This window comes from Columba livia, chromosome 11 (genome assembly GCF_036013475.1).
Source record: "Columba livia isolate bColLiv1 breed racing homer chromosome 11, bColLiv1.pat.W.v2, whole genome shotgun sequence".
NCBI lineage: Eukaryota > Metazoa > Chordata > Aves > Columbiformes > Columbidae > Columba > Columba livia.
Genome location: NC_088612.1, coordinates 5,169,877 through 5,196,203, shown reverse-complemented (window position 1 = coordinate 5,196,203; position 26,327 = coordinate 5,169,877). Strand labels below are relative to the sequence as shown.

Sequence of the window (26,327 nt, the reverse complement as noted above, 5' to 3'; positions counted from 1 at the left end):
GGCCGGTATTGTGCGAGCCCAGGCAGGCAGAAGGAGCGCAGCTCGGCATGGCCAAGTTCAAGGCTGGGCAGGGGGCCGGGCGTGCAGGGATGCTAATGGGGGCTTGCGGGGGCTGCGGAGGCACGGAGCAGGGGGGCTAGGGGCTCTGCGTGCCGTTATCCTGTGCGGCTGCCAGCACCTGAAAAACACCTTATGGAGAGGCAATGGGACTTGACTGCCCGGTGCAGCAAGGGGTGCTGGGGGCACTGGTGGGACTGGGAGAGGTTGGGGTTGCTGGGGAAACTGAGACTGCTTGGTGGGCTGGTATTGCTGTGGGGGATCAGTGTTACTTGCATGGGGACTGATGTTACTGGGAACAGAGTGGTGCTATCGAGGTGTTACAGGCAAACAGGTGTTGCTAATGGATATTACTGGGGGACCTGGTGCTATGTGGGGGACGCAGAGAGAGATGATGGCACAGTGCAGGGCCCTGCTTGTGCAATGTGCATTCTACTTGGTGAGGATCTCTGGATTTGGGAGCCCCGCAGAGGACACAGCCTCTCTGGGTGTTACACACAGCTCTGCCCGGTGCTCCAGGCCCAAGCAGGGACCCCCCCAACATCCCCTCATCTCCCCGCCGATCCCCCCGGAGCGGCACATCTCCCCCCTCCCTGGATGAAGTGTGCGGAGACAGGCGGAGCGGCCCGTGGAAAAACACCATGGAGGGCCCTCACAAAGGGGGTTTTATTCAAATTTGTTTAGAGTTTAGCGGATTTGCATGAAAAATGTGTGAGAAAAGCCGGCTCCAATGACCTCATCCCCAGCTGCCATTAATGTTCAATTAAGTGCTGAATAGCAGCAAAGGGGGAACCGGCCGGGACGTGCAGAGAATCCAGGCTCGGGCGCAGACTGTGAGAACCGGGCGGCCCCCCCGGCCGTCTGGCCCCGGCCAGCCCCGACGGGGTCCCCCCGCCGCCGCCCCCCTCCTCATCGGGAGGTGCGCTGAATCCGTCGGGTCTCAGTCCGTCTGGGTTATCCCCAGGATCACTCGCATCCTCAAGAAAAGCGGACACCCTCCCCGCCTAGCCAAGGTGGGTGTTTGGGGGGGTAATGCCCCCTCTCTCTGCCACTGAGACTGTTGTCACCCCCCCTTGCTCCCCGGCTCGCCCGACCCGGAGCCGCTCTTCGCCTGGCAGACGGTGTCGAAGCCCAAGTTCAAGTCCACGCCGAGGGGCTCTGCCCCGGGATTCCCAGCTCCTTTCTATCCCCGCCTTTTGTTCGCCTCTGACAATTGCTCTTTATTTCTTACACACCCCCAGCCTCCCCACCCCGCACCCCCCCTCCCTCTCTGCCCGCACTTGGCACCGTTTAGCTGCCTGCCTGCAAACTTAACAACCCCGGTTCTTGGTATAAGCATTCAAATTACCCTTCTTTCTACATATAAACACGGCCCGGGGTGTGCGGCTCTCCCTGGCCGCGGGGTCCCTCCGGCGCAGCCCAGTTCCCCCGCACCGGCGCAGGCCGGAGGAAGTTTCTGCTGCGGGACAAGGCCGGATCCAGCACTCTCCCTCTCCGGGGCTCCCCCGGGCCAACTCTCAGGTAAGGGAAGAGTTCCCCCATTTGCTTTCGGGGGGCTGCCTCTGCTGCCGAGCGTGATGGCACGGCAGGTTTTAGGGGGTGACGGGGAAGGTCTCTCTGCAGGGGGTCCCGCATCCTCCCGCCAGACCCGCTCTGCCCCGGGCACGCTGGTGCGGAGCCCCGAGCCGGCCTCCCCCGGGGGTGCGGACCCCCCCCAGCAGGCGTGCGGGGGGAACTCTGCCTTGGCGGGAACAGTCGGAAAGCCAGGGGAGGGGGGCCTTCCCAAACTTGCCTCTGCCCCGGCCTGCCTCTCTCCGCCCCTCTTTGGAGGGGAACACCCACCCGGGAGCCGGCCGGGGAGGACCCGGCGGGCCGGCACCCCTAAGGCTCCCGGGGACCGACACCGCAGGGCCCGCTGTTCGCCGGGACAGGGAGGGGGGGCACGGGGCTTCAGGGGCAAATCCCCCACCGGGGGAAGCAACAACAGCATCCCTGCTGAGGGCACACGCCCCTCTCCATAGGTGCGATACATGGGGTTGGGGAAGCCATAGGATGCTCAGGAGGGCTGGCTGACTCGCCAATAAATCCCCTCGCAGCACCCGCGGCTGGGCAGTGCTGGGATAAACTGGCCGGGTCACGGCGGGTCTGGTGGGCTGTGTCTGCGCGGAGGCCTCGGGCACAGACTGGAACATTTGGGGTTTCGGCTAATTTTATTTTTTTCTGAGTGAATTTCGGGTGAAGGAAAGGGAATAAACCTTCCTCCCACAATCTCGCGGTTAAACTAGAGATAAGGGACGGAGGCAGAAAAAGCACCTTGACTGGCGAAGGGGAGTAAGATTTGGGAGAAGGGAAAAAAAAACCAAGAGGATAAGAGGCTGAGAAGGGGTGAGATGCGGGGGCAGCAGCCGTCCGGTCCTTCGGGGATGCTGCGACCCGGAGACACCGCGGGGACCGTGCCCCGGGTACCGCGCTGCCACCCTGCACCGCGTCCTGCGGCAGCCGGTAGTGTAGCACGGCGTCATAAATTACAGCGTAACGTATCATATACGTGTTTTATATATAGTATGGAGTGTATGTATCACTGTATTGCATTATTGCCGTGCGCCGTCCCCCGGGGTTTCCACCGTGTCCCTGTCGAGGGTGTGGTGGGGTCGCCGCATCCCCGCTCAGATTGCGGGGACCCCTGACCCCCGCCCCAATACAGAGCCCTGGGCTCTAACGGGCATGTTTAAAAATAGCGGTGTGGGTGCACCTCGGGGCAGTGGGAGAGGCAGCTTTATATCATTGTTATTATTATTATTATTATATTTTGGGGAGTGGCTATTTTAAAACCCCACACCGGTACCACTGCCTCCAGTGTCCCTCCTATCCATGGGCCCACACGTGCGAGTGTGCACACGGTTGCTTCTCCTCACTGGTGACGGTGGACACCCTCCACCCCGCTCAACAGAAGAACCAAGGGCCGAGCCCCTCCGGGACACCCACCCGGGGCTCTGCGTCACCGGGAGCCACGTGTGGTGCTGGAGGACCCACGGTGGTCACGAATTGCCGGGGTCTCAGAGGCCAGGTCGGCGTCGGACCCCTAGGAAGCAGGGAGGAGACTTTTCTCCCGGTCGTTGGGAGATCAGAAATACCTCCGCTTGTGGAAAAAGCGAGGATTCGAGGATTTGGGTCTGGGCGTGGGGAAGGCAGGATGGATTGGGGGAGAAGGAGGGATGGAGGATGGAAAAGGAGGGATGGAGGAGAGAAGAGTTGGAGCTGGGATGGAGGGATGGAAGAGGAGAAGGAAGGATGGAAGGACGGATGGAGGAAAGGGCGGGTGGCGGGTGGAGAAGAAGGGATGGAGGATGGAAAAGGACAGATAGAGGTGGGATAAATAGGGATGGAGGTTGGTAAAGGAAGGATGGAGTGGGAGAAGGAGGAATACAGGGTGGAAATGGAGGGATGGTGGGGGAGAAGGAGGGAGGGGGGGAAGGGTGCTTAGCCCCCGATTGGCTGCTAAACACAAAATCCGGCTCTGTGTTTGAAGGGAGGGGGCGCGGGCGGGCCAGGGGCTGCTGGGGGGGCAGAGGTGGGCGGTCGGGCAGGGCCCCCCCCGGCAGCCATTTTGTGGCAGTGCCTGCCGTCGTGCCAGGGCTGGGCGGTGGGGACAGAGGTGCGATCTGCCCTTCCCGGCCCGGCGGGCGGTGAGGGGCGCGGGGTGGGGAGAGGCCTCCATGCCACGGTGGGAAACGTATTACCTCGCCCGCCACGCTTGCCCATTGACAGAGATAAACATGCAAATGAGTCGCTTTGCATGTCATTAGCATACAGGCAGATTGAGGGGGGAGGGGCCGCCTGTGTGCGCACTGCAGCGTGCTTTAATGCAACACCCAAACAGCCATTGCTGGTGTCTCCCGCAAGCAGCACCTGCGGCTCCCCAGGCCCCCCGCGGGCAGCGGGACCCTCGTCACCTCCCCTGCACCCCCTCGGCCCGCGGAGCCGCCACCGGGGCTGCCCCGCCAGGTACCCGGCTCGTCCAGCCCGGCCCGGGGCTGAAGGGCACGGGGACAGGCAGGAATAAATAAAGCCAAACCTCGGGCAGCGTTCTTTTGGGTCTATTTCTGTGTTTTCACCTATTTCTGTGTTCTTTCACCTTGTGCAGGGGAAGAGAGCGGGTGGGGGGTCCTTACCGTTGCGCCGCCACCGCCTCTTGCAGCCCCGCTCCGCCGCCGGCTTCAGTTGCGTGGGGTGGGGGCAGTGGGGAGAGAAAGCTGGTGAATTTGGGGAGACGAGGTGCAGGGGGGAAGCACGGCCTGGCTTGGGGGATCTCCGAAGGTCTCGGAGCCGGGGAGCGGCGGGGGTGCATTTGCAGACGACGAGTGTGTATCTGATGCCCGCGTACGTGTGGAGACACGGGGGCGTCCACGACCTCTGCATGTACCGACTCCTGAGTGTCCACACACGCGTGTCGCATCCCCCTCGCCTCCTACGCGTGTACCCACTCGGGCGGGTGTGCAACTCGGCGGGTATCAGACCTGGAGGTGTGTATATGAGATCTCTGTGTGTCCCTGCACACGCGTGTGTGTACCCGACTCGGGTGTGTCCGCACAAACCGGCTGTACCCGTTCCCCGGGCACCCGTCGGGTTCACCCCTGAACACCGCACCCACGGCCGGGGGGTGCGGAGAAGGCCGCCCCCCCCCGCCCGCTGCCGAGTCGGGGGTACCCCCCCGGCCAGGCTTCCCTTCCCCGCCGGCCGCCGTGCGGTGAGGGGGGGAACCACAGGGGTCCTGCCGTCACCCCCCGGGTTTTCGTTGAAGGGGGAGCAGCTCTGCCGTCCCTGCGAGAAAGGCAGGCGAAACAGCCTGCCACGGGCCTCGGGGCGAGGAAAAAGCATCCGGGGGGAGAATCCACCCTCCGCGGGTGGGGGGGGCACTTCCCGGGTACTTCCTCCCACCCAAAATCCCCGCACGGCTTTGATGAGACGTGGGGAGCGGGGGAAGCGCCCGAGCAGCCCCGGGTGCCGGTTTGGGTGAGGGCCCCGGCGGACCCCGCAGCTGCCGCTCTGCAGCCGGGGGAGACCTGCTGGGGAGTGAACCCCATTTAAAGGGCAGTCAGCAGCGAAATCACCCCCTTTTCGTGCCTCCCCCGAACCAAAGCACAACCCTTCGTACTACAGCTCACAAAGCAGCGGGTCCCCGTTCTCGCAAAGAAACCCGCTGTTTATTCCTGTAAATAAACCCGCTTTTTATTCCTGTAAATAAACCCGAATTTTATTCATGCAAAGAAACCCACTTTTTTATTCTTGCAAAGAAATACGAGATTTTTTTTTTCCTTGCTAACAAACCCGATTTTATTCTAGCAAAGAAACCTGTTTTTCTCCGCCTCGGCGGTTTATTTCTGGTCGGGAAGGACAGGGCGGGGAGAAGGCGCCGTGGCCGGACCGGGCGTTATTTTGGGGAGGGGAAAACCCAAACTGCGTCGGGCGTTGAGAAAAAAAATCGCACTGGCTCGTCTCTGTGTCCCACAGCAGGGGAGAGAAAAGCACCGCCGAATTTGTTTTCCAAAACAATTTTTTAAATCTCGTGTATAGCTTTCCCCTGTGTTTCCTAGGGATAGCGAAAATTCACGGAGCAGTCCCGTAATGAATTATTTCTGCTGAAAATTCTTCCCAAATCCAGTTAATAGATTACTATTACAAATGATGCTGCTTCTTTTTTCAGCGACTCAATTTACAATTGAATATTCGAAACACCGTGGTTTTTGTTTTGCTTTGTTTTTTTAAATGTGTGTGGATTTTTTTTTTTTTAAATGTACTTGAAATATCTATTTTTTTAAGCTTAGGCAGCGCTGCATAACAGCCCAGTGGATAAAATCCGGAGGTTCTGCCTTTGAAAACGACAAAAGTATTAGGTGGAGGGTCCGGGAGAAACACCGTGGCACAGACAACGCCGATGAATCTGTCCGGCGTGGACCACTTGCGGGAATCATCCTTTTAATTTCAGTCTCGAGTGAGAAAATTTAGAGAGTAGAAAAAAGCGATTTATGAAGACCATGAGACCTGCGGCCACTGAGGCGGCCCCGGCTCGCACCAGCCACCGGACCTGCCCTCCATCCCCCTGTGTCCGACTACTGCGGGCGGCCGGTGGGATCTGAGCGGCAGGGACATCCCAAGGCTGAAGCGCAAAGTTTTCAGCGCTTGGCAGAATTATTGCAAGGGCGATGTGGGGCGCAGGATCCGTCCCGGCTCTGTGGAGCTGGTTCCGGTCTCTGGGTGCGGGGCTGGTACCGCCTTGTGCCGCCGGCCCCAGGCACAACCGTCACCGGGAGCACCTCTGGTTCTGGCTTTGGGGCCAGTCGCAAGCGAGGAGGTGGGGGAAGCGGCGGTTAACGAAAGAGGGCTGTTTTTCTGGCAGCAAGGCCGGCTTTTTTTTCGCTGGGACCGGGCAAGGCGACCCCGGAGCTTTGCCACCCAGTTTCGCCGTCATCACGGTCCGCAGGACCAGGAGCAACCCCGCATGCTGGCGAGGGCGGCGAAGGCTGGCCGAGCCGCTCGGTATTCATTAAAACAGCTCTTCAGCTGCATTTTCGTCCCCCGTACACGATTTCCTCTCACAGGCGGGTGCGTTTGCTTTGGGATGGGCTCCGACCCGCTGCAAAACCGTGGTCCGTGCCCACAGCACGGCCCCACTGCTCAGCGACCCCTGCGGGGTTTGATCTCAGCCCGGTAGCCGATGGAAAAGGGGGAGAGGGACCAGGATCGGTCTCTCCTGGGGAGGAAACCCCCCTTCGGCGCGGCGGGACATGGCCAGGGGACGCGCGGGGACCCGGCGGAACCGCGCCCCGACGGCGGCCCCGCCCCTGTCCAGGGTCCTGAAACCTCCTGCGGCCACTGCGCCCGCCGAGCCGCCGACGGGGCGGACCCTGGGTGGGAGGTGGCGGGAGCCAGCGGGGTGCAGGAGGGACCCATCAGGTGAGGGGTGGGACCTCTCGGGTGCGGAGTAGAAGTCACCGGGGTGCGGGGCTGGAGACAGGCCTCCCGCCGGGGAGCCGGTGGCTCGGATGGCAGAGAGAAGGGGCGGCAGCTGTAGGGCTGGCGAGCGGCCTCGACGGTGCATTTCCATGCGCTATTCTTCCCCGATTTACTGCTTGTCATCGGCAGCTCAATGGGGGTCCCCCCTCTCCGGGACCATCGCTGCCTCCCCCCATTACCCCGGCCCCGGGGCTGCACAGAGCCGACCCCTCCTCTTTCCCCCGGCACACCGCGCTGCCCGGCGGCTCGCTCCCCTGCGCGGCTCCAGAGAAGTTCAAGAAGTTGGCTGGCCCGGCTCCCTGCGCGCAGAGCCAGCCAAAACACCAGCGCCTGCCCCGGAATATTTCACTGTCGAACAGAGGGAAGGGAGGGGGGGAGACAGCTTAACCCCCCCACACCCCAACCCCTCGGGCTCTAATCTCCCATGCATCGTTACAACTGTCCGCAATGAGGCGGGGGAGGCCGGGCTGCAATTAGCTATAGAGCTGCTCGCCTTGCAAACAGAGGGGCTCGGATTATTGCAAATTCATTTCTATTTTCCAGGCCAGCGCTTGTATTCTCTGTTAGCATAAGAATAGAGCCAGGCCCTGTGAACTCCTCCGACCTACTGACCCTTCTCCCCAGAAATGAATAGCAGCACTTTCCGTCCCCCTCCTCACCAGCCTCTCCAGCAGACTCGAGCCACTGCCTAAATTCCTAATCAGGGTAATTTAATATATCTTAAGCCCCTGGCTGCTTTATTTTCGCTCCTTTTTTTTAGTTTGTTTTAGGCATTCACTGGCTCTCACCCCGTCATTAGAGATCCTTATTTGACGGATATAAGAAGCTGTTATGAGACTACAAGTCTCTTTTTATCTTCTAAATAAGCTGTGCTTCCCCGTAATTAGAATGGTGTTCCCAGCCTTTGAGGCCTTTCAGGGCCGCCTAACAAAAAACTTGCAGGAGATGAATAATCCCGAAGTACAAACTCCACGGCCCAAGCAAAGAGCCGGGACAGAAAAGCCGCGCCGGGCTGAGGTTCGGGGCGGGGCGGGGAGGGGGGACGGGTAGCGGCGGCGGCACTCACGCGTGGGCCACCGTGGCCCCTCCCGCGCCTGTGCAGGGGCGGCTTTGCCCGCATCCCCCCCGGCTACCGAAGTGTTCGGCTTTCAGTGTGGTTGGGGCAAGCCCTCGCCTCTTGTTTGGGGCTCTGCCCCTCGCACCTTTAGCCCTCCACTCCCCTGCGAGGGTCTCGCGTGATCACGGGGGCAGCATGACCCAACCGCAACCCTGGCGCTGTCCCAGCCCTGTCCCCCCCCACGCCGGGGGATGCGGCCCCACGGTGCCCGACGGAGCGGGGGGGGGGTCCCCTCCCGCCCCACGTGCTCCTCGAGCCGTCGAGGGGATCCCGCCGGGGCCGCGCCGCTCATCCCTCATTGGTCAGTGCGGTATGACGACATGCGACCAGGCCTTGCGGATTGGTTGGCAGGAAAGTCGGGATTGATGGCGTCACGGCTGCTCGACGGGGCTCCCCCCCTCACCCCCCGCCGCCTCCCAACGCTGCTCTGCCCGCCAGGGCGGGGGGACACCACGGTGATGGGCGCGGGAGGCCGCCGTCCCCCCTTCCCTGCCCGATGCGTGTCCCTGCGGAGCGGCAGCCCCTGGTATTTCGGGAGAACATCGTGTGTATATCCATAGATATATAAAATAGATGTGGAAATGCGGGGAAAGTGGCTTTGGGATAATTAGCCTTCTTGATGTGGTTGGAGAGTTATCTAATCCAGAGAAGCCTAAAGGCATCATTACGGAGACAATATTTCAGGAAATCCAATTCATTGGAGCAAAAATATGACATTCATTTTGCTGGTTATGTTATTACAAATATCCTTCAAAGCCGACATTTCACGGCCCCGACCCCCCCAAAAAAAAAAAAATAAAAAGAAATAAAATAAAATGACCAGACTAAAAGCCCCAAAGCTACAGACTAGAAAAAGGAGGATGAAACCGGCGGCACAGGGATCACCCCTCGCCTCCAGGACCTGGGCGCAATGGACTGGATGGAAGTGGTGTCCTTGATGCTAGAGAGAGCGCCGGGCGGGAACAGAGGGCTGGGAGGGGCGGTCAGACAGAAACAGCGGCGATCGCCTGACCCTAAACGCCGGGCACCAACGCTGCGGCTGCCCGGGGGCTGGAGGAGGCTGCCCCCGGCTCGGGTTGCGCGGGGCTGCGCGCTATTTTCAGCCCTTCCGCGGAGGGATTGCAGTGCGGGCGGCAGTGGGCGGCGAGCAGGACGGCTCTGCCTCGCCGGCAGAGTGTCGGAGCCGAGTGGTTCCCGTCCGGTGCAGCACAAACCCACGGTCCGCCGGGCAGGAGTTTCCCGCTGCCTGCGCTGCCCGGCGCTCCGCTTCCCGGGTATGACAAGTACAAGCACCACTGGTGCTACTGAGGGAGCACCTGCCCCGGAGATGCTTTGCCGGGGTTTCCCTGCCAGGATCGGGCCCTTCCCAAGTCTTTTATTCGGGGTTGGGCGGGGGAAGCGGAGCTGGAGCCGGTGGCTGGGTAGGTGTGAGTCAGTCTCCTCGGCGCCCAGGTTCGCCGGAGCAGCATTTCCCAAAACTCCTTCAACGAAATCCGCCCCCGGGAGAGCCTCCCGCTTCCCTCCTGTGCCACACCTCGCCGGGCAGCCCCCCAACTTCACGCCAGGGCAGGGACACGGGTGGGCCTTCCTCGCCGTGCAGAGCACCGTGTATTTTTTTGCAAAGCGACGGGAAAAACGGAGAGGGAAGACAATGTTTCCCAGCCACGGACGGCAAAGTCTGCGGGAAAGCCGGGGGCCCCAGCCAGCCTCGGCCTCCCGGGCCTCGGCGTGGCTCCGGCCGGGACCGGGGCTCGTCCCGGCGGGGCGGCGGCGGGTGTCGCTCCCAAACCGCGCCCAGCCCGGCTCCTCCAGCTGCCGCCACGTCCCCGCTCCAGCTCGCAGCCTGGTTGTTTTGTTTAATTAAACTCAATGTCAGTGTTAATTTTCCGCCTGGCCGGGCAGCCCTGCCTTTGCCGGAGCCGGCGTGTTGGTTACAGATGTCAACGCGCCCCGTCGGGGCTGCGCCAAGCCCCTGGAGACGCACCATTCCGGCCACGCGTGGCCGCGGGCTGCGGGGCCGGGAAGGACAGGGACTGGGCTTCCCCGGTAAAGCCCACGCCTCCCATCCAAGACTCGCTGCGTGGGCGAACAGGGTGGGCAAGCACCGTTGTGATGCGTGGTGTGGAAAGTGCTGTCCCTGACTGTCTCGCATGGATTTCCCCGGGAACACGGGGTGATTGGTAAGATCCCTTTCGGCAGGTTTATGGGGAAACCTGGAAGTGCATTTTGGGAGGAAGGAGTGGGTCTCGCCCTGGTGCTGTAGAAAAGAGGTTCCCTCCCGAGGTATATCCCTGGCTCTGGGGATCAGAGATGCTCTGGAGATGAGCAGAGGACATTGGATCACCCCGAACCCATGGCAGCTCCAGGGTGGAGCCACCCACTCCACAGAGGTGTCCCAGTCCAGGACGGGGTTCAGGGCAGTGTCCAGGAGGGATGTGCCCTCCTGCCTGCCCTTACTCAGTATCTGGCTGGCTCCCAGCCCTTCCAGCAGCCAGGCACCTCTCTCCTCTTGATTTCCCAATTACTTTTCCAACCCCTCCAAACTTTCAGTCCCTGCAGCCCCCCAGGTGACTGTCCAAGCAGCTCCCTGTGCTGGGTGTTCAGCTGCTGCACCCAATGCCCTTTGCCTCTTCAAGCAGTGAGTAGTAAGTGACCATTTACCTTCTCCCTACTATTCATGCTCTCACAGTCCTCCCTCTTCTGTTCCTTGGTCCTCTCTTTCTGCAGGCTGGAGTCCTACTCAGATGGCAGCTATTGCACACCTCCAACCTGGCTCCTTGTCCTTTCCTGCTGCCTCCCCAGCCCTGTGAGATCCCCATGTGGAAGCAGGGACCTGCATGGCACAGAGTGAGCAGATCCCTGCCCTCTCCTCTGGTCTATCCCAAGGCATTCTGACTCGCTGTGCACCTCTTACCCATTGCCAGTGACTGAGCTTATCTTTCCAAAGTCATATCCATGGCTCAAAGTGCTCATCCTCCTTGGATGTAGCTGTTTCATGGCCATGTAGGCAATATATTTGTTTGCTCTGTGCTCGACACTGAATTTCTTCCTCATTTTAAGGCCAAGTTTGTCAGCACAGTGAGACCCTTCCAAACCCCTCTATACAGTGCCAGGTTTAATTGTGTTGGAGCAGCAGTTGATACAGTCTCATTGCTGCTTCCTCCTTCCTCCCCAACACTTCCCGCCTGCCGCAGGGGCTCCAGCAATGACCCCTCTGTGCTGGGAACCTCCTGGGTTTGTTACGCCACTTTGTCTCCTAACTCTTCACTGGTTATTCATTCCCCAGCTGCTTTTCAAACTTCACTTCTCAGCAACAGTCTCAGCCTTATTTACCAAACAATCAGGTTTATTGCTGTTTCTCCCAATTCTTTGTTACCATTTCTATCTGTTTTCCCCATTAAACTCGGGACGTTGTGATTTTCCGGACCCCCTGTAGAGCCCTTTTGGGGAAGTTGGCTATCCTCCATTCCTATTTACAAAGACCGACTCACGCAGGAGGCTAAACTCCAGCTACTGAAATAGCCATTTCATATTTAGGTTCTTCTAAAAGCCTTGCCTAAATCCTGTCTTTTCTCACTACTTGTTTTCGTGCACTCGACTGAGCTGTTTTGCAAGCTCTCCTACTGTTATCTGGGCCTCAGTCATCCAGCCCCCAGGAAAGAAAACTTATTTTGGGGGAATATCTTTAAGATCATGTTGGCAGTCTGCAGTGCAGGGGGATTCATCCCATTTTCTTCTTCCTCCATTTTCTTCTGCTGCAGATGCCGAGCCCCTAGACATCCACCTTTGGGGCTTTTTATTTGTTTGCTGTCAGCAAATCATTTTTGAAAAATCCCTTTGTCCTGCTTCATTGTTTTAGATCAATGTTGGAGAGTTCACCTCAGAGTGGAGCTGAAGATGGGGTTTGAGGGCTGGGCTCTGACACAGGTGACCAGTATAAACCAGCCACCATATGCCTTCCCCATCCCAATGCAGGGGGGATTTACTCTTACCACCTGTCCCTAAAAAGATCCTTGGTCTGGCTGCTGTCAGGGTCCAAACACCACCACCCCAGCCCCTTCTCCAAGGCAAGCATCACATCCCAGGAGACAGAGGATGGGGAATGGTGGACCAAGGACAGGAGAGCCTGGGGGGGCTGCAGAGCCATCCCCTTGGCACGCATCCAGCCCCCGCCTTACTGGAGGTGCAGGTGTGAAGGCGATAGAATAGGAAAATGGGCCCTGCCTTATTGAAGCCGCTTGTAAACAAAGCCACTTGAGTGGAGAGGATTCAGAGAGCCCAACAGCCGCAGGAAACTATAATTACGTTTAAATATTGTTAGCATCATTATCTTTTATCCGCCATCAGATTAAAACAATTATGGCATTTTCAGGAATCGTCCTGGCATTCTCTTGACCGGCGTTATCTGTCAGGCAGGAAATGTGATTTTTGCTTGGAGAGGCGCCAGCCGCAGCGTGGCCGGTCCCGTGGCCCCTGTGATGCTCCGGTCCTGGGAGAAGCCAGCAGCTGAGGTGAATTCCCATTTTATGGAGAAATCCTCATTCAACCCATTCCCTGTGGTCAGGCATCAGTCGCTCCTTCATCCCTATTCCTAAATTGCTTTGAGTTTCTACCCATTGGCTTCAGGGTTAGCTGGCCTGGTGGTGGCAGGGGGAGGCAAAGGGGGGGACGCTGGTCCGTGCCATCACCTCTGCCGGTGGCTGTGGCAGCACGCCGGAGCGGGTGGCCTTGGCAAACACGGCTCCGTGCCTGAAAGCCGCGGTGAGCAATTTACCCGAGGAACTCATTTCAGGAGATCTAGTCGAAGTTAATTAAAGATGGCTGGCTGGGGTCATCGCCTTGGCAACAATTAAGGGCAGGAAAGACGCCTCATTAGTAATAGTTTTTAACAAAAAACATAATTTTTCATATCAAGACAATCCCTGGCACATGAGGTGGAGGGGAGCAAGGAAAGGGATTCTGGCTTTCTCTCTTTCCCCACCCTGGCTGTGGGTTAGGACTGGGAGATGTGAAAATGGAATGGAAAGGAAAATCCCCTTTGTGGATCCAAAGGCTAGTGAGGGTCCCGTGGCCAGTGCCTGGGCAGCTGTGCTGGACCGATGAGGAAGGGGCCACACACATGACAGGGGATATTCCTGGGGGGCAGAGGGTGGGATCTGGCTTCTCGGGAAGGGGAGAAGAAGCCAAGAACTGGCCATTGCCACTGTGCAGGGGCTGCCTGCATATCATGTCCCAGGGGGCATTGTGCCAGGCTGCCACCCCCAACCACCAGCAATAGGGTTATTCCTCCAGCTGTGCCTTTGTTTTTTCATTTCCCCCCTTGTACTCCAGAATCTTAATGGCACTGCCTACTAATGCCAGGCTGGGCAGAGCAGCTTTATTTTCTACTTAATTAACTGTCATCCTGTGATTGATCAATTAATGATGGAGCCATCATGGTAATGCTCTGGGAGCCGTTGTGCTGGGGCCAGGCTGAGTCACAGACTCACCTTTCCACTCCTACCTGCTCTGGCACCCTGGAATGCTCCCCCCAGTGCCAGGGCTGCTCCAGATCCTCTTCTGACAGCAAAGGACAATGTGACAGATGGAAAATCCCTTGCTCCCAGCAAATTTGGCCATTTACAGGGAAGCTGCAGGAGGGACCAGGGACTTAGAGTGATGCTCCTGCCCTGACATCTCTGGCTGGGGTTGCAGAGAGGGCCACTTCCCTGCCGGACGCAGTGTTTGCTGCTGTGTTGAGCTCTAGTCCAAGTATTTATTCTGTTTCCCCCCTTGCAGTGACCTTTTGGCTTGGGAGAAAGGAGGAGACTGATGTTGCCCATTGACGTGATGCTCTCACTGCTGAACTGAAGAGGCCAGGGTTCAGCAGAGCCAGCAGCTCTGACAGAGCGGTTCTGCTCGTGGCCTCCTCCTCCAAAGTTGCACACAAGGCTCAAACAGGAGGGATAAATATAAACTCCATTCAGATATCCATAGAAACAGAGCTGGAGATGGAAGACCCCATGCAGTTAAAACCTTCCTTCTCCTTCCCACATGTTGCTATTCCCAATATTATTCCAGGCCATTTCATAAAATCAGTAGAGCTGGGCAGAGACCAATAGAAATAACCAGCAAGGTGTTACTGGGAAAATCACAGAATGAGGGAAACGCTCTTTCTGCTGAATAATTTATCTGTTAGCATTAAAAAAAACCAATCAGGATTGTGTTTAAAAAGGGGTGAGGCTGCACTTGGCGTGGCAGGGTGTGCCGGCACACACGTGCATGGGGCTGGAAGGGATGCAAAGCAACTCCGGCACGGAAGCGGTGGAAGTCCTGTCACTTAATTACTGTTTCCTTTCCATGCCATGAAAAGTGCTGAGATGCAGATTTGATGTGCTGAAAAGCGTCTGGCATCTTGTCACGCACCAGCCCATCTCCAGTATTCAACAGCTGGTGAATACACCCCCAGACATATACCTGCCCTAAAACATTGCCGCCTGTTTATCTATAGATCGGTCCAAACGATAACATGTTTGTTCAGACAACTTTGCCAGCTGGTAGAAAAGAAACCAAATTGGTACCAAAAGGAACCAACCACTTCTTAGGGCTGCTTGTGTGTCTCTTTCTCCCCATCAGCTCCAGATTGAGTTGTTTGTCTCATTGCATCCCTACACACACATCCACACCCACAAACAGATACATATATAATCCTGTGCGTGCAGCCAGGATAAAGCCTTATATAGTATTATAACCATTATGCTATTTTCTGAATTAAAGCTTAAACCTGTTCATTGAAGATGACACATGCAACGCGTTCAAGCCCAAGAATAAGTCTGGAATCAACTCTGGAAAATGTCAATAATCACCAGCATTTTCTTACATCCCAAACCCAATCTGACATAATTTCTGCTGTCGATAGCACATGTTTACAGAGAAAAGATGTCCCAGGAGGCCCACATCTGGAGCTCTATCTCCCCTTAGGGGTGAGGTTTCTGTACCTCCCTGGGCTGGGGGAAAGATTATTTCTCCCATCCTCATGGCAAGGAAACTGTTTGCTGAATTAAACCCTCTGGGTGTTTTTTGGGTGGAGACTGATGCCTTTTCTCCATCTGCTCAGTGCCTGAAGGTGCACGGTCATGTTGGGTGTGATGTGACCAGTGATGCTCGGGCAGCCCCTGGGCTTGTGCTGACTGCTGAGCTCTCACATGTTGTAGCCATGCGGAGCCTAAAAATAAGCTGGGGCTTGGCTGGCAAGGAGGTTTTTGCAGTGTGCCAAGGTGGGATGCAAAGGGAGGAGTGTGTAGCAAATCTTCCCTGTAGTCATGCTAAAGAGAGCAGAGAGCTGGAGAAATTGTGCATATATTTGGAAAAGTAATGGCTGAGCATCCTCAGCATCTCCTTGGCTCCTCTCCTGCCAGCTACAGTCATACTGGGCAGGAGCTCAGTGGGTCCAGGGGGTTTTGTAGGGCTGACTATGGGGTGGAGGAGGAGGAGAGTCCACAGGGGAGGCGGTCTGGCCGCTTGCCCCAACAAAGGAGCCAGGGCTGGCGGTGCCCAGCATGCCCTGACCCCGTGTGAGGCAGCTGGGACAGCACAGCCACATTGTGACCAGCTCATAAAGATGCTCTGAGACAGAGCTTGAGCCATTTAAAACCAATTAATAAGCTGTAAACTGCCCCGGCCCTTGCTGTTCATTAAGCAACCACAAAGAAACTTTATTTTAGAGTTGCAAGTCTTTTTTTTTTTTTTTTTTTTTCCTGTTTTCAGAGAGAAACTTTTAAAATATGTAATTGGCTCTGGGAACCGGGACCCAAAGGGGTTGCAAAAGCAAGGGAAGCAATTGCCTTAATCAGTCCAAGATCCCTGATTTATTTATGTATTTATTTTGATTTCAAAGCAGTGCCGCTCATCATATCAGGGCCTTTAGAAACACAATTATTCTCTCGACAGAAGACCTAACCTAGGCTGCGATTATTTGCCTTTCTGAAAGGCGGCGGTTCCCTGTCAGCTGTCCTCCCCACAAACACGCTCCCACTCCTGCATCTCTCTGATCGATTTTAGCATCCGAGAAACATCTCCCTCAGCCTTCCCATAGCCACAGCCTGCACACCCAGCCCTTCTGCCGAGCTTCCCAGCTTCAAAGAGCTGGACAAGAGCTCGCTGAATAATGTTTCTTTAGTCCTGTTCTTTGGCTGCTTTTCAAGCGGTGGTCGAGAAATGTGCTCGTGTCCTCATGGCTTGCAAAAGGCACCCAAGGACACAGGTGGAACGAGTTGGGTAGAGTCGGCCCTGGGTGGGTTTTGCACCATGGAGGCTTGCTTGTATTTTAGCACTGATAAATGTTTGATTCCTGGGTTCATCTAGGCTGGGGTTGAAGGGGGATCGGGGTGGGATTCGGAGGTAATGCTCTGCCGGCCTGCAGAAGCTGAGGGTGTTCCAGCGGTGGAAGGGAACAAGTGGAAAGGCAGGAAAAGAGGGAGCTGCTCTTTGAAAAGAAACCTCCTCACAGCTGTGGAGGGATGCCCGGGGTCAGGGCGATACCTCGTCTGAGCACAAGTCCTGCCTTCCCACCCTGCAGACATCCATCCCCAGGGTGTGTGGGCAGGCTGGGACTTGCAAGACCAAGGGGGCAGCGAATCTGAAGGGCTGGGATGGATCCTGCTGGTGTTTCCCCCACCAGCTGCAGATTTTGCTGCTGTAAGAGGACAAAACCCTTTTGCAGCACCAGCTCTGCAAGCACCCCTATCAAAGGAGGCTCAGCCACCCTGTCCCTAGGAGGTCCCCGTGTCTGGTAGCGGTGCCACATTGTGTCCCCAACCCCACCATGCAGCTCCTCTGCAGCGGAACGAGCCACCCATGGGTTTGCAAGAAATCCTCGCGTGTTGTGTCCCCCCCATCCCCGCAATGCATATTTTGTGAAGGTTTAATTGGCTGCAATTATTAACTAGCACGGACACTGGAAACCTGCCAGTCAGGAAAATAATGAACCGTTTTAATACAAATTCAGCCCGTAAACAAATGCGGCTGCTGGGAGAGGCTGCACCGGTGTTAAGTGGGGAGACCCTGGGCAGCTCCATCGTCCTCTCAGCACTGGGTGAAGGTCCGTGTCCTAAAAGTCACCCCATGTCCCCATGTGAAAGGCCTTTCCCCAAAGCTCTCCCATGGTACCATAATGCCACCACCAAACAGTAGCACCAATAACAGAGCAGGGGCCAAACCTGTGGAGATGTGAGATGCAGATTTGGGCTTTGGGGTAGGTTTGGGGGGGGATGCATGGCTGGGAGGGCTGGCAGCGGGGCTGTGCATGGGGGAGCAGGTGTGGGGGGTGCCCAGGGCTGAGCCGTGCCAGAGCATCCTTGCTCCCCGCCTTGCCCTGCATCCCTTCCTGCTCCCATAAGCCCACCCTGGTACCTCCGCCTGGGCTTGCTCGGTCATGGGTACCCATCACAAACCCATCCTCCCTTGGCAGAGACGTCTGTCTGCCAACGGGCAAAGTATCTCCCACCCCAGGCTGCCTCCAAAAAGGGGTTTAAGGGCATCAGACAAACACTCTCCTTTGCCCGCTGCAGGCAGGAGGGAGAAATTGTGCAGCCCCCGCGCATCCCCCGGGCACCAGCATCCCCTGCCCCCCCCAGCACCCTGGGCGAAAAAGGCAGAGCCCTCCCAGCAAAGGATGTTTGTGGGACCCAGACTTGAGATCTTCCACCCAGGGAAATATTTCTGCCGAGGTGTGGAGGGACTGCTTTTGGTTTATTCTAAAAACAGCTACAGTTTTCAATGTTATTTTTAATCTTGTCTCCTTTTTTTCCTTTTTAAATAGTAAAAAGGGCTGATGGTTCCTTTAAGTTTTAGTAATTTGTGGAAATTAAAAAATAAATTAAAAAAAAAAAAAAAGAAACAAAACAATTTGCAACGTGACCCAGATTTTAATGGCACTCTGAAATGGATGTCTCTGGGCTTTGTGGTTTGGGGTTTGTCTTTTTTTTTGGATGAACTCGCTCCCTCAATGGTGAGAAATCTCTCAAATCAGGATCATGAAAGTGTTCTGAATTGTTTTCCTGATTTTTTAAATGGTGCTGACAAATTAATTGTTCTGTATCTGGATGGAGATTAAAATCCTCTTCGTCTTACACGTAGCTTACAGGAGCATATTTTACCATTAGAAAATAAACTGAAATTTTACAAACCAGAGTGATTTAAAATATATAAATTAGTAAAAAGGTGGAACCAGCTCTTTCCTCAGCGTCTTGTGTGTAAAAAGGCATTTTTACATCTTGTCTGGTTTAAGACTGTTGCTGCTTGCCATCAGAAGCGGTTCCTTCCCTTGAATTAAGCACCAAGGTAGTAAAGATACGGTATTTATAAACCAAAAAATAAAGCACTCACAGTTTATTAAACAGCTACAAGGTGACAATAAATAATTTTAACGTCAATCAAAATTGGATTATTGTCAGTGAAATTTTGATTGAAAAGATAAAAGCCTGAAAGGAAGAATTGAAATCCAACCCTGGAGACGATTCCAGTATCTCTGTTCCTCGTGGCAAATATTTTGGATGAGAGTTTAAACCAGCTCATTCTTAATTTTAGGGGAAAAATGTTGAGTGGGGTAGGCTTTTAAGAAATATGGTAAGAAAATACATTTGTGCTTGGTATTGGTGAGAAGAGGTTTGTTTGGTGAAAGCGAGAGAAAAAAATATTACTTTATTATTTTATTTTATTTTATTTTATTTTATTTTATTTTATTTTATTTTATTTTATTTTATTTTATTTTATTTTATTTTATTTTATTTTATATATTTTTTTAAATTTTAATTTTATTTTACTTTTAATTTTTTTTTCTAAGTGCTTGGTTTCAATTTTCTCTTCAGCGTTAGGCAGCAGTGGGAGACGGATGCTTCTCCCCACCCGGCCAATATTCATCTTCCTTCCTCTTATCTTAGGAAACTCCAAACTAAGCCCCCTTGGAATGCATTGGCCAAAGCCGCTGGTGCTTTGGGACAGGCACTGATCGGTGCAGCCCAAATTCAAATGTCCGGGGAGCCCCGGCTGCTGCGGGGCTGCTCCACTCCCGCACCAGCCACGGCTCCAGCTCCACCCCCCGCCACACCGGGGCATGGAGGACCAGGGGTCCCTCCGAAAACCCTGGCTGAAATGTTCCCCTTCAGTCCCCAAGACATTCAGGGGGGGTGGCGTGTGCATCCGAGGACAAAACAGCCATTTTTGGGGATGGTAAACAAAAAAATAATTCCCCTGGCAGGGAGCTGGGTGTGTTGGAGAGCAGAAGCCAAAGACATGGTTCTGGAAGAAACATTCTCATCGCCTGTTTTTTAACCCCAAAATAAGGATGGTGAGGCTGGTGGGGTGTCATGGGGTGCAGACAGGGCTGCTGGCCTCTGCTTGATTCCCCTAGGGGCTGAGGTCCCCTGGGTGGGGGGGTCCCCTTCTCAACAGCATCACCCCACTTTCCCTCCTGCACCCCAGGCAGTGGGTCTGCCTTGGTGCCAAGTTCAAATGGTGACCGATTTAGGGCTGTAACTGGCAATTATTGAACCAGAGTGGCCGAGGCAGAAACCCTCTGTGTGTCTCCAGGACGCTGGATTTTATCCTGCATCCTAGTAAAGCCCAATTCCTCCTTGAGAGAGGGATCCCGATTATTTTTTATAAGGATTTAGGAGCATCACATAACTAAATATACTGTTTTTTTTTTTAATGTATGTGCATATCAAATTAACACCCAATATTGGCTTAAAACCCACGGCTCCAGAACATGAATTTATGGAGGTGTGGGCTGACAGTGAGGTGTCTAAGTTTGTCCCCAAAGCAGCAGGATGGACAGGGAGGAACTAGCAGGGAATGAGAGATTTTAATCAGCATGTGTGTGACAATACTGGGGTGAAGAAGGGGACCTGATACTGGCATCCTTGATTTGTTATAAATCACACCCATAAAAACAGAGGGGAAAAAAAATAATCTGCAGAATTGTGGTGTTTTTTAGTGCCAGCTCAATCCCCAAGCTGGAACAAAGCTTTGCCAGCCCAGAAATAAATGATGCTGCAGCGAACGGCTCTTATCCCTTCCCCACTGCCTCTGACCAGGCAGCTTTAGGGTTTTAACGATGCTGACACGATGGGAAGCAGCGTCTGGGCCTGATGCTGATTTTTACTGGCAAAGGTAGCCCCACTGGGTGGGGTGGAGGTCCCAGGGGACTCACAGCAGGGAGAGGAGACTCGTCCCCATGTCCCCAGATCCCCGCTCGGCTGTGGCTTTGCTGATGCCCCGCAGCCGCCGGGCTCCTCTCTCTGCTCAATTGCACAGTGCGCAAATGGAATCGCTCTCCTCGCTGTGTTTGTGGCCACGGGAGTGGAAGAATTACATTGGGCTGAAAATAGTATTTACTTTTACTGATTGAAAAATAGATGTTGGAAAAAAAATAATAAAAAAAATAAAAAAGCAGGAATCGAAACTATAATTACAACAAACCGTATGTAAACTCCCAGGTAAACACTGATTATACTGTGTCATTTCAGCCAGACTTTATTAGCGAATCTTCCTTCTCTCTCTGCTTGCGGTGGATGCAGCATGCAGAATCCCACCGCCTGCCATTTGCCAAGCACTTTTCACCCCCAAAAATCTCATGTTTACGGCCTGATCCTGCACAGCTCGTGTTGCTTTGGCTTCCTAGGCTGAACCATGCCGTCACCCTCACGTGGGTGCAGAATGAGGCTGCTGGGATGGTGCTGTGGGCGCAGGGCTGAGCCGCCCCGGAGCACCTCCTCACCTTTGGGGAGAGGCTGGGACGGGGTTGGAGGGTGCCAGGAGAATGAGAAACTCGGGATGTGGGACCCAACCTGCTCACTCCTACAGCAGTGTCTCCCTGAGATGGGATGGGACGGGGTGGGACGGGACAGGACGGGATGGGATTGGGTGGGATGGGATGGGGTGCTCAGCTGCAGCATTGTCTTTCCTGCAGGCAGTTCACAGGCCTGGCTGTGGGAGGATGGGGCTGGCTGGATTCATCCTTGGGGAAAGGCTGGATCGAGTGAGCAGCTATGGATGTCATCTCTAAGGCTACAGCTGCAGCCTTACCAGGCCCCTTGTGTGCCCCCCAGCAACGGAGCCAGTCACTCTTTGTGGGGACCTGCGTCCTCAACACCCCAAATACAGGAGAGGAGCAGGGTTAGCAGGTTGTTCCTGGATCCCCGGGTTATGCAGCATCCCCCTCACTGGCTGGCATGACACATGGTCCCGCAGAGCCTTCGGGGTCTCTCCTCCCTGCCAGGTCCAGCAGAGACAGAGCAATGCCGTTGCACTCGTGACACGTTGGTCCCCACTGTCCCCCGTGTCACTCTCAGGACATCCCAGAGAGGAACACAGCATACCCTCCTCTGCCATGTGGTGCAAGGACCGCCTGGAAGCACCACCCTCTTCAGAAGAACATTTGGGGTGTTCTTTCTGCAGTTTTCTTGCGGGGGGCGAGGGGGAAGATGGGAGAGGAACAAGAAAACCACAGCTAACGTGGGAAACGCCAGGTATCGCTTATACAACAGGGCTGCAGGGCCCGGCCGACCTTACAGCTTTGCCATAGTGGCACCCTGTGGCAAAATGCATTACTACAGCTGGCAGGGGCTTCGGAGGGGGACACAAGGCCTGGGGGAACCCTTGTCCTGGGGCCTCGCAGCCCCATGGGGGCACACAAGCCCCAGGCAGGCAGGGAGAGGATGCCAAGGGCTGAACAATGAGTGGTTCCCATCGCCATGACATCCCGGTCCCCTGTGGTGGGCACCACCCATCCCTGTGGATGCCCCGGGGGTCTGTCGGGATGCCCAGCCAGCCCAGACACCCCTCTGGGTCAGTGCTGGGATGCCGACAAGCTCACCAGCAGGTCTACGCTTGCTTAGTGCTCGCCGGTGGCACCCGTGTGGCAGGGCAGCGTGGGGCTACGTGGCAGCGTGGCTGGTGGGGGTGTGTGTGTCTGTATGTGTTGTGTTGGTTTTTCTCCTCCCGGAGCAGACCCGGAGTGACAGAGCGAGCTCTTTGTCTGCTCGCGCGCCTGCCTGTCACGGCTCCCGGCGTTTCCCAGCCACCTTGCATGGCGCGCAGCCACTTTGGCAGGAGCTGTCTCGGAATTTTAATGCAGCTGATTAACACGCCACGATGCAATCACAGAGCTGGCTGTACCCCTTCCCCAGCCTTTCCTTTTTGGGGAAAAAATAACCAAATGCAACCAGGCACCCCCACTCACGGTGCATCACCCTGTCCCAAACTGACCTGGGGAACGGGACCCACCCAGAGGCACAAGGTGATCACAAAGGGAGAAATCCCAATGCTGGTCCTGTCTCAGCCCAGAGAGCTGTGGGGTGTAATGTGGACACCTCTGTCGTCCAGTCCAGGGGTGGCAGAGCTGGTTTTGAGGCTGGCACAGGGCTGTGCCAAGGGATGTGGCACCGGGTGAAACAGCAAGGAGTTGTGGGAACGGTCACCTCTCCCTTTGGGAACACAGCTGAGTGATGGAAAACTCCAGGCAGAAGAGAAAATGGTGAAGGGAAGAGAGTGGAGAAGCAGGAGAAAGCTGCCAGCCAAGCAAAGGGAGGAGATGGGTGAGCAGATAGCCCTGCAGCCCAGGAGAGGATGAGCGGGAGTTATTGACATAGAGGACACGGTGCTAAAAATTAAATCTGTCCCTTCCTCAGGCAGTGTTGACAGAAGAGGATGGGTAGGAGATATCAACGGCAGGCACACGTGTCCCAGGAGAGGGTGAGACACCAGCAGAGATGGAGCAAGAAACGAGCCTGTGTGAGGGTGCTGTGCCCAGGATGGCTGCAGGGAAAGGAGAGAGGCGGCAGCTGCGGTGACAAGGACAACAGCCTGGGCATCCCTGTGCGGTTCATGTGCCAGTGACCGGGAGCATGGCGGCATGGCATGTCTCCTTACCACACAGATGTGCAAGGGAGGATGCTCGCAGGGGTAGAATCAAACAAAGGGGGAGAGGCTGGGAGATGCTGCTCAGGACCCATCATGCTTCTGGGGTGTGACAATGGGTAGAGGGGGACACTTGAAGGGAACCAGATACCCAGGGAACACAATTGCTCCAGTAAAGGCCTGAACGTTGAACATATGAACCAAAGGCAGTTTGGGCTCAGATGGTAGAGAAAACCCATTTCTGGAGCACCTCCTCTAGCGGGAGACGCCTTCAGAGACGTCATGGAGATTTGAACTGTCTGAGGATTTGGGACAGCTTAGGCTGACGTTTCTAACTTGATTGCAACTGAGACAGCTCTTCCAGGGATGGTTGTGATGTTTATTAATGGTAGTGAAGGAAGGCACCAGCAGATTTCTAGAGCCCCACAAGTGTAAGGATGGGGAACAGGCCCTTTTCTGGATGTTGACCATGGACCATGACCATACAACTTCACCCTGGGGCTTACCAGATGTCAGCCATGTCCCCAAAAATAAATGATGAAGAAAGGGAGAACAAACCCCAATGCAAACAAGGCAGCACAAGCCCACCCTCTCACTTCAGGCTGCTCTCACTAGAGGCTCAATCAACCCCTCTTTGGGGACTGCGAGGCAAATGCAGATCAAATGCCACTTGGCTGAGGTCTCTCATTTTGCCTTCAGACCAGGGACCCCCTGGTTTCCACAGCTGCTGGGTGCAGACCCTGGTCCTACCATTTCACCCTTTTGTACTGATTGAGAACTTCCTTTGGGAAGGTGGTTTCATTCCCATATGCACCTTCCCTGGTTTTCTTTGGGGTTGTGTCCTCCCTCCAGCCCCTCGAGCATCCGTCTCCTCATACCTGCAGACAATATCTGGTCCCCAAGCACTTCCACCTCCCCCCTCCTCAAAAGCTTCCCTCAGCTGTCTTTAAGTCGTAGCTGAAATCTGCGGTATGTAGGAGGAGAAATTCAGTCTGACAGCAGTTTAAAACACCGCACTACTTGGCAGATTTAAATGCTATTTTAAATATAAGCTATGACACAATGGACAAAAATAGCATTGAAAATACCCTGTCATGTTCCATATTGCGAGGAATAGAGAAGCAGACCAGGATAGAAAGGAGCAGAGAGAGGGGCCAGATGGAGAGGAGAGGTTATTTTATTTGTTTTAAAGAAACTGGATAAATGTATTTCGTATGTGACTGGGTAAATGCGGTTTATGGAGCATGGAGAAAAAAAAATAAATAAACCTTCTCATGAAAAATCTACACATTTTATTCCATGTGGGATCTGCCAAAGCAGGTTTGCTGGTTAATAATTGGTGAGAGGATATGTTTGTTTCCAGGTTGTTTTGGTGATGCTCAACACCAGCAGCCACCAGCTATTGGAGACAACTCTGGAGCCTTTTTCTCCTTTTTATTTATCTGTGATTTAACAGGAATTTGCTCTCCTCGAGAAAAAGAAAAAACCACCTTAAAATACAGTTCATTTGAGGCCCCTAGAGCAGTGACACTGCGGTGTGCTGGGCCAGGAGCAGGCGCTGCAGGAACTGATGTATCACAGCTCTGGGCTGGGGGTGTCCCTGCAGGGTCAGCCTGTGGGACAGGGGAGGGATGGAGGGATGAAGGGCTGAAAGGGTGGAGGGATGATGGGATGAAGGGGTGGAGGGATGAATGGGTGGAGGGTGGAGGGATGAATGGGTGGAGGGTGGAGAGATGAAGGGATGGAGTCATGGAGGGATGCAGGTTGAGCCACCACCTATTTCTCAAGGTGGATAGGTGTGTGGCTGGAAGATCCCTGTAGCTTTCCTGACCCCACAGCATGGTTGCCTGCCTGGTATGGGTACAAAGCACCCAGAGCATCTGAGTCCCCAGATTGCGGGGTTGCAGAAAGAAGTTTCTTCTTCACCTCCTTCCCAAATAAAAGCGCTGCTCCAAGCTGCTCTCTCCTCATCTTCCTTGACACCCCTCCACATGTGCAGGGCAGGAAGAACATCTAGCCCTTCTTTGGGTTTGTATCAGAGGAGCAGTTTTTGGCTCCTTCCAACCCTCCCAGTAAAACCAGCAGCAAGTCTGATGAGAGAGGGCTGACCTGAAGACAGCCAGAGAGATTTGAGGACAGGTCAGAGTGCGAGTGAGCCTCAGGCTGCAGCACCACATGCTGCCCTGGAAAGTCCCAGAGATGATGTTCCCTGCCACACTGTTCCTGCCTGGGAACAGGCATAGGGACTGGCACCCACGTCAGAGTGGGGACAGGCACCATTTGAACTTCATAAAATGGGCTGGAGTGTGGGGTTCACTTCCAGTGCAGGATCTGAGCAGCTCTGACTGCCTGACTACAATAGCAATCGCTCCTGCTTATGCTGGGGTAAGGATCCCATCGCTTTGCTGTGATACAGCCCAAATAGCATCAGCACTGTCGGAGCTGGCACTGGGCACTGGGTGCTCCATTTACTACGTGATTTTCATGCCCCATTCAGAAAAGCGGAATTACCCCTCTGTAAAAGCGTCCTTTTTGTGTTTGTTTTCTATTTTAGATGAAAATAAAAGAGTTTCTTTATCTTTTGATCTGTGTCACTTTCTTACTGACACTTTCAGGATGCTCACAAGCATTTGAGGATGGAGGGTCCCCAGGACTTCCCAGGGAACCACAGCCATGCAGGTACAAGCCGTAGCAGCGAAGCCAAGCAAGGACGGGGTGCGACCCCAGCCTCTCTCAGCCTTTCCCCTGGCTGCCTTGCCCTCCAAAACATCACCCCCTGTTGCAGTACGAACCTCGGGGTGTAGAGTTGCTGATGCTTGGGTACATAGCAGGCACAGCCGTGGCTGTACGCGGGGCTACTGCCCACCTGCAGCAGGTATTGCAGGGACGGAGATGCTTGTCAGAGCGGTGGCATTGCAGTCCTGCCTCCTCTTACCGCCCTGCCCAGCTGCGACGGCAGCTCAGCTCCCTCCCTTGCTCTTTGTTAACCACTGAATTCATCTGACAACTCAAAGAGAGAGAGAGAGGGGAGAGACCCTGCGGCCCGCCGTGGCCGGCGCGGTTCCCCGGCTCCCCCTCTGCCCTCATTTGCAATGCTTGAGTGGGGATTTCTCTATTTACTAAGCTAACAATGTGGGTTCCCAGGGCCTGGGCTGATGATGACATCCCGGCGCTGGTGGGTGGTGGGGCCGGGGGGGGCGGCAAGGGCTTGGTGAGGGGGGGGAATTGCATAATGCCGAGG

The 26,327-nt window shown here is 55.2% G+C and overlaps 1 long non-coding RNA gene across 1 annotated transcript; it reads left to right on the top strand.

Moving 5' to 3' along the window:
- The first annotated feature begins 863 nt into the window (after positions 1–863).
- Positions 864–24,368, top strand: LOC110359917 (uncharacterized). Its single transcript, XR_002415450.2, has 2 exons — positions 864–1,578; positions 22,858–24,368. It is a non-coding gene; the product is annotated as an uncharacterized LOC110359917 (long non-coding RNA).
- Positions 24,369–26,327: the final 1,959 nt, after the last annotated feature.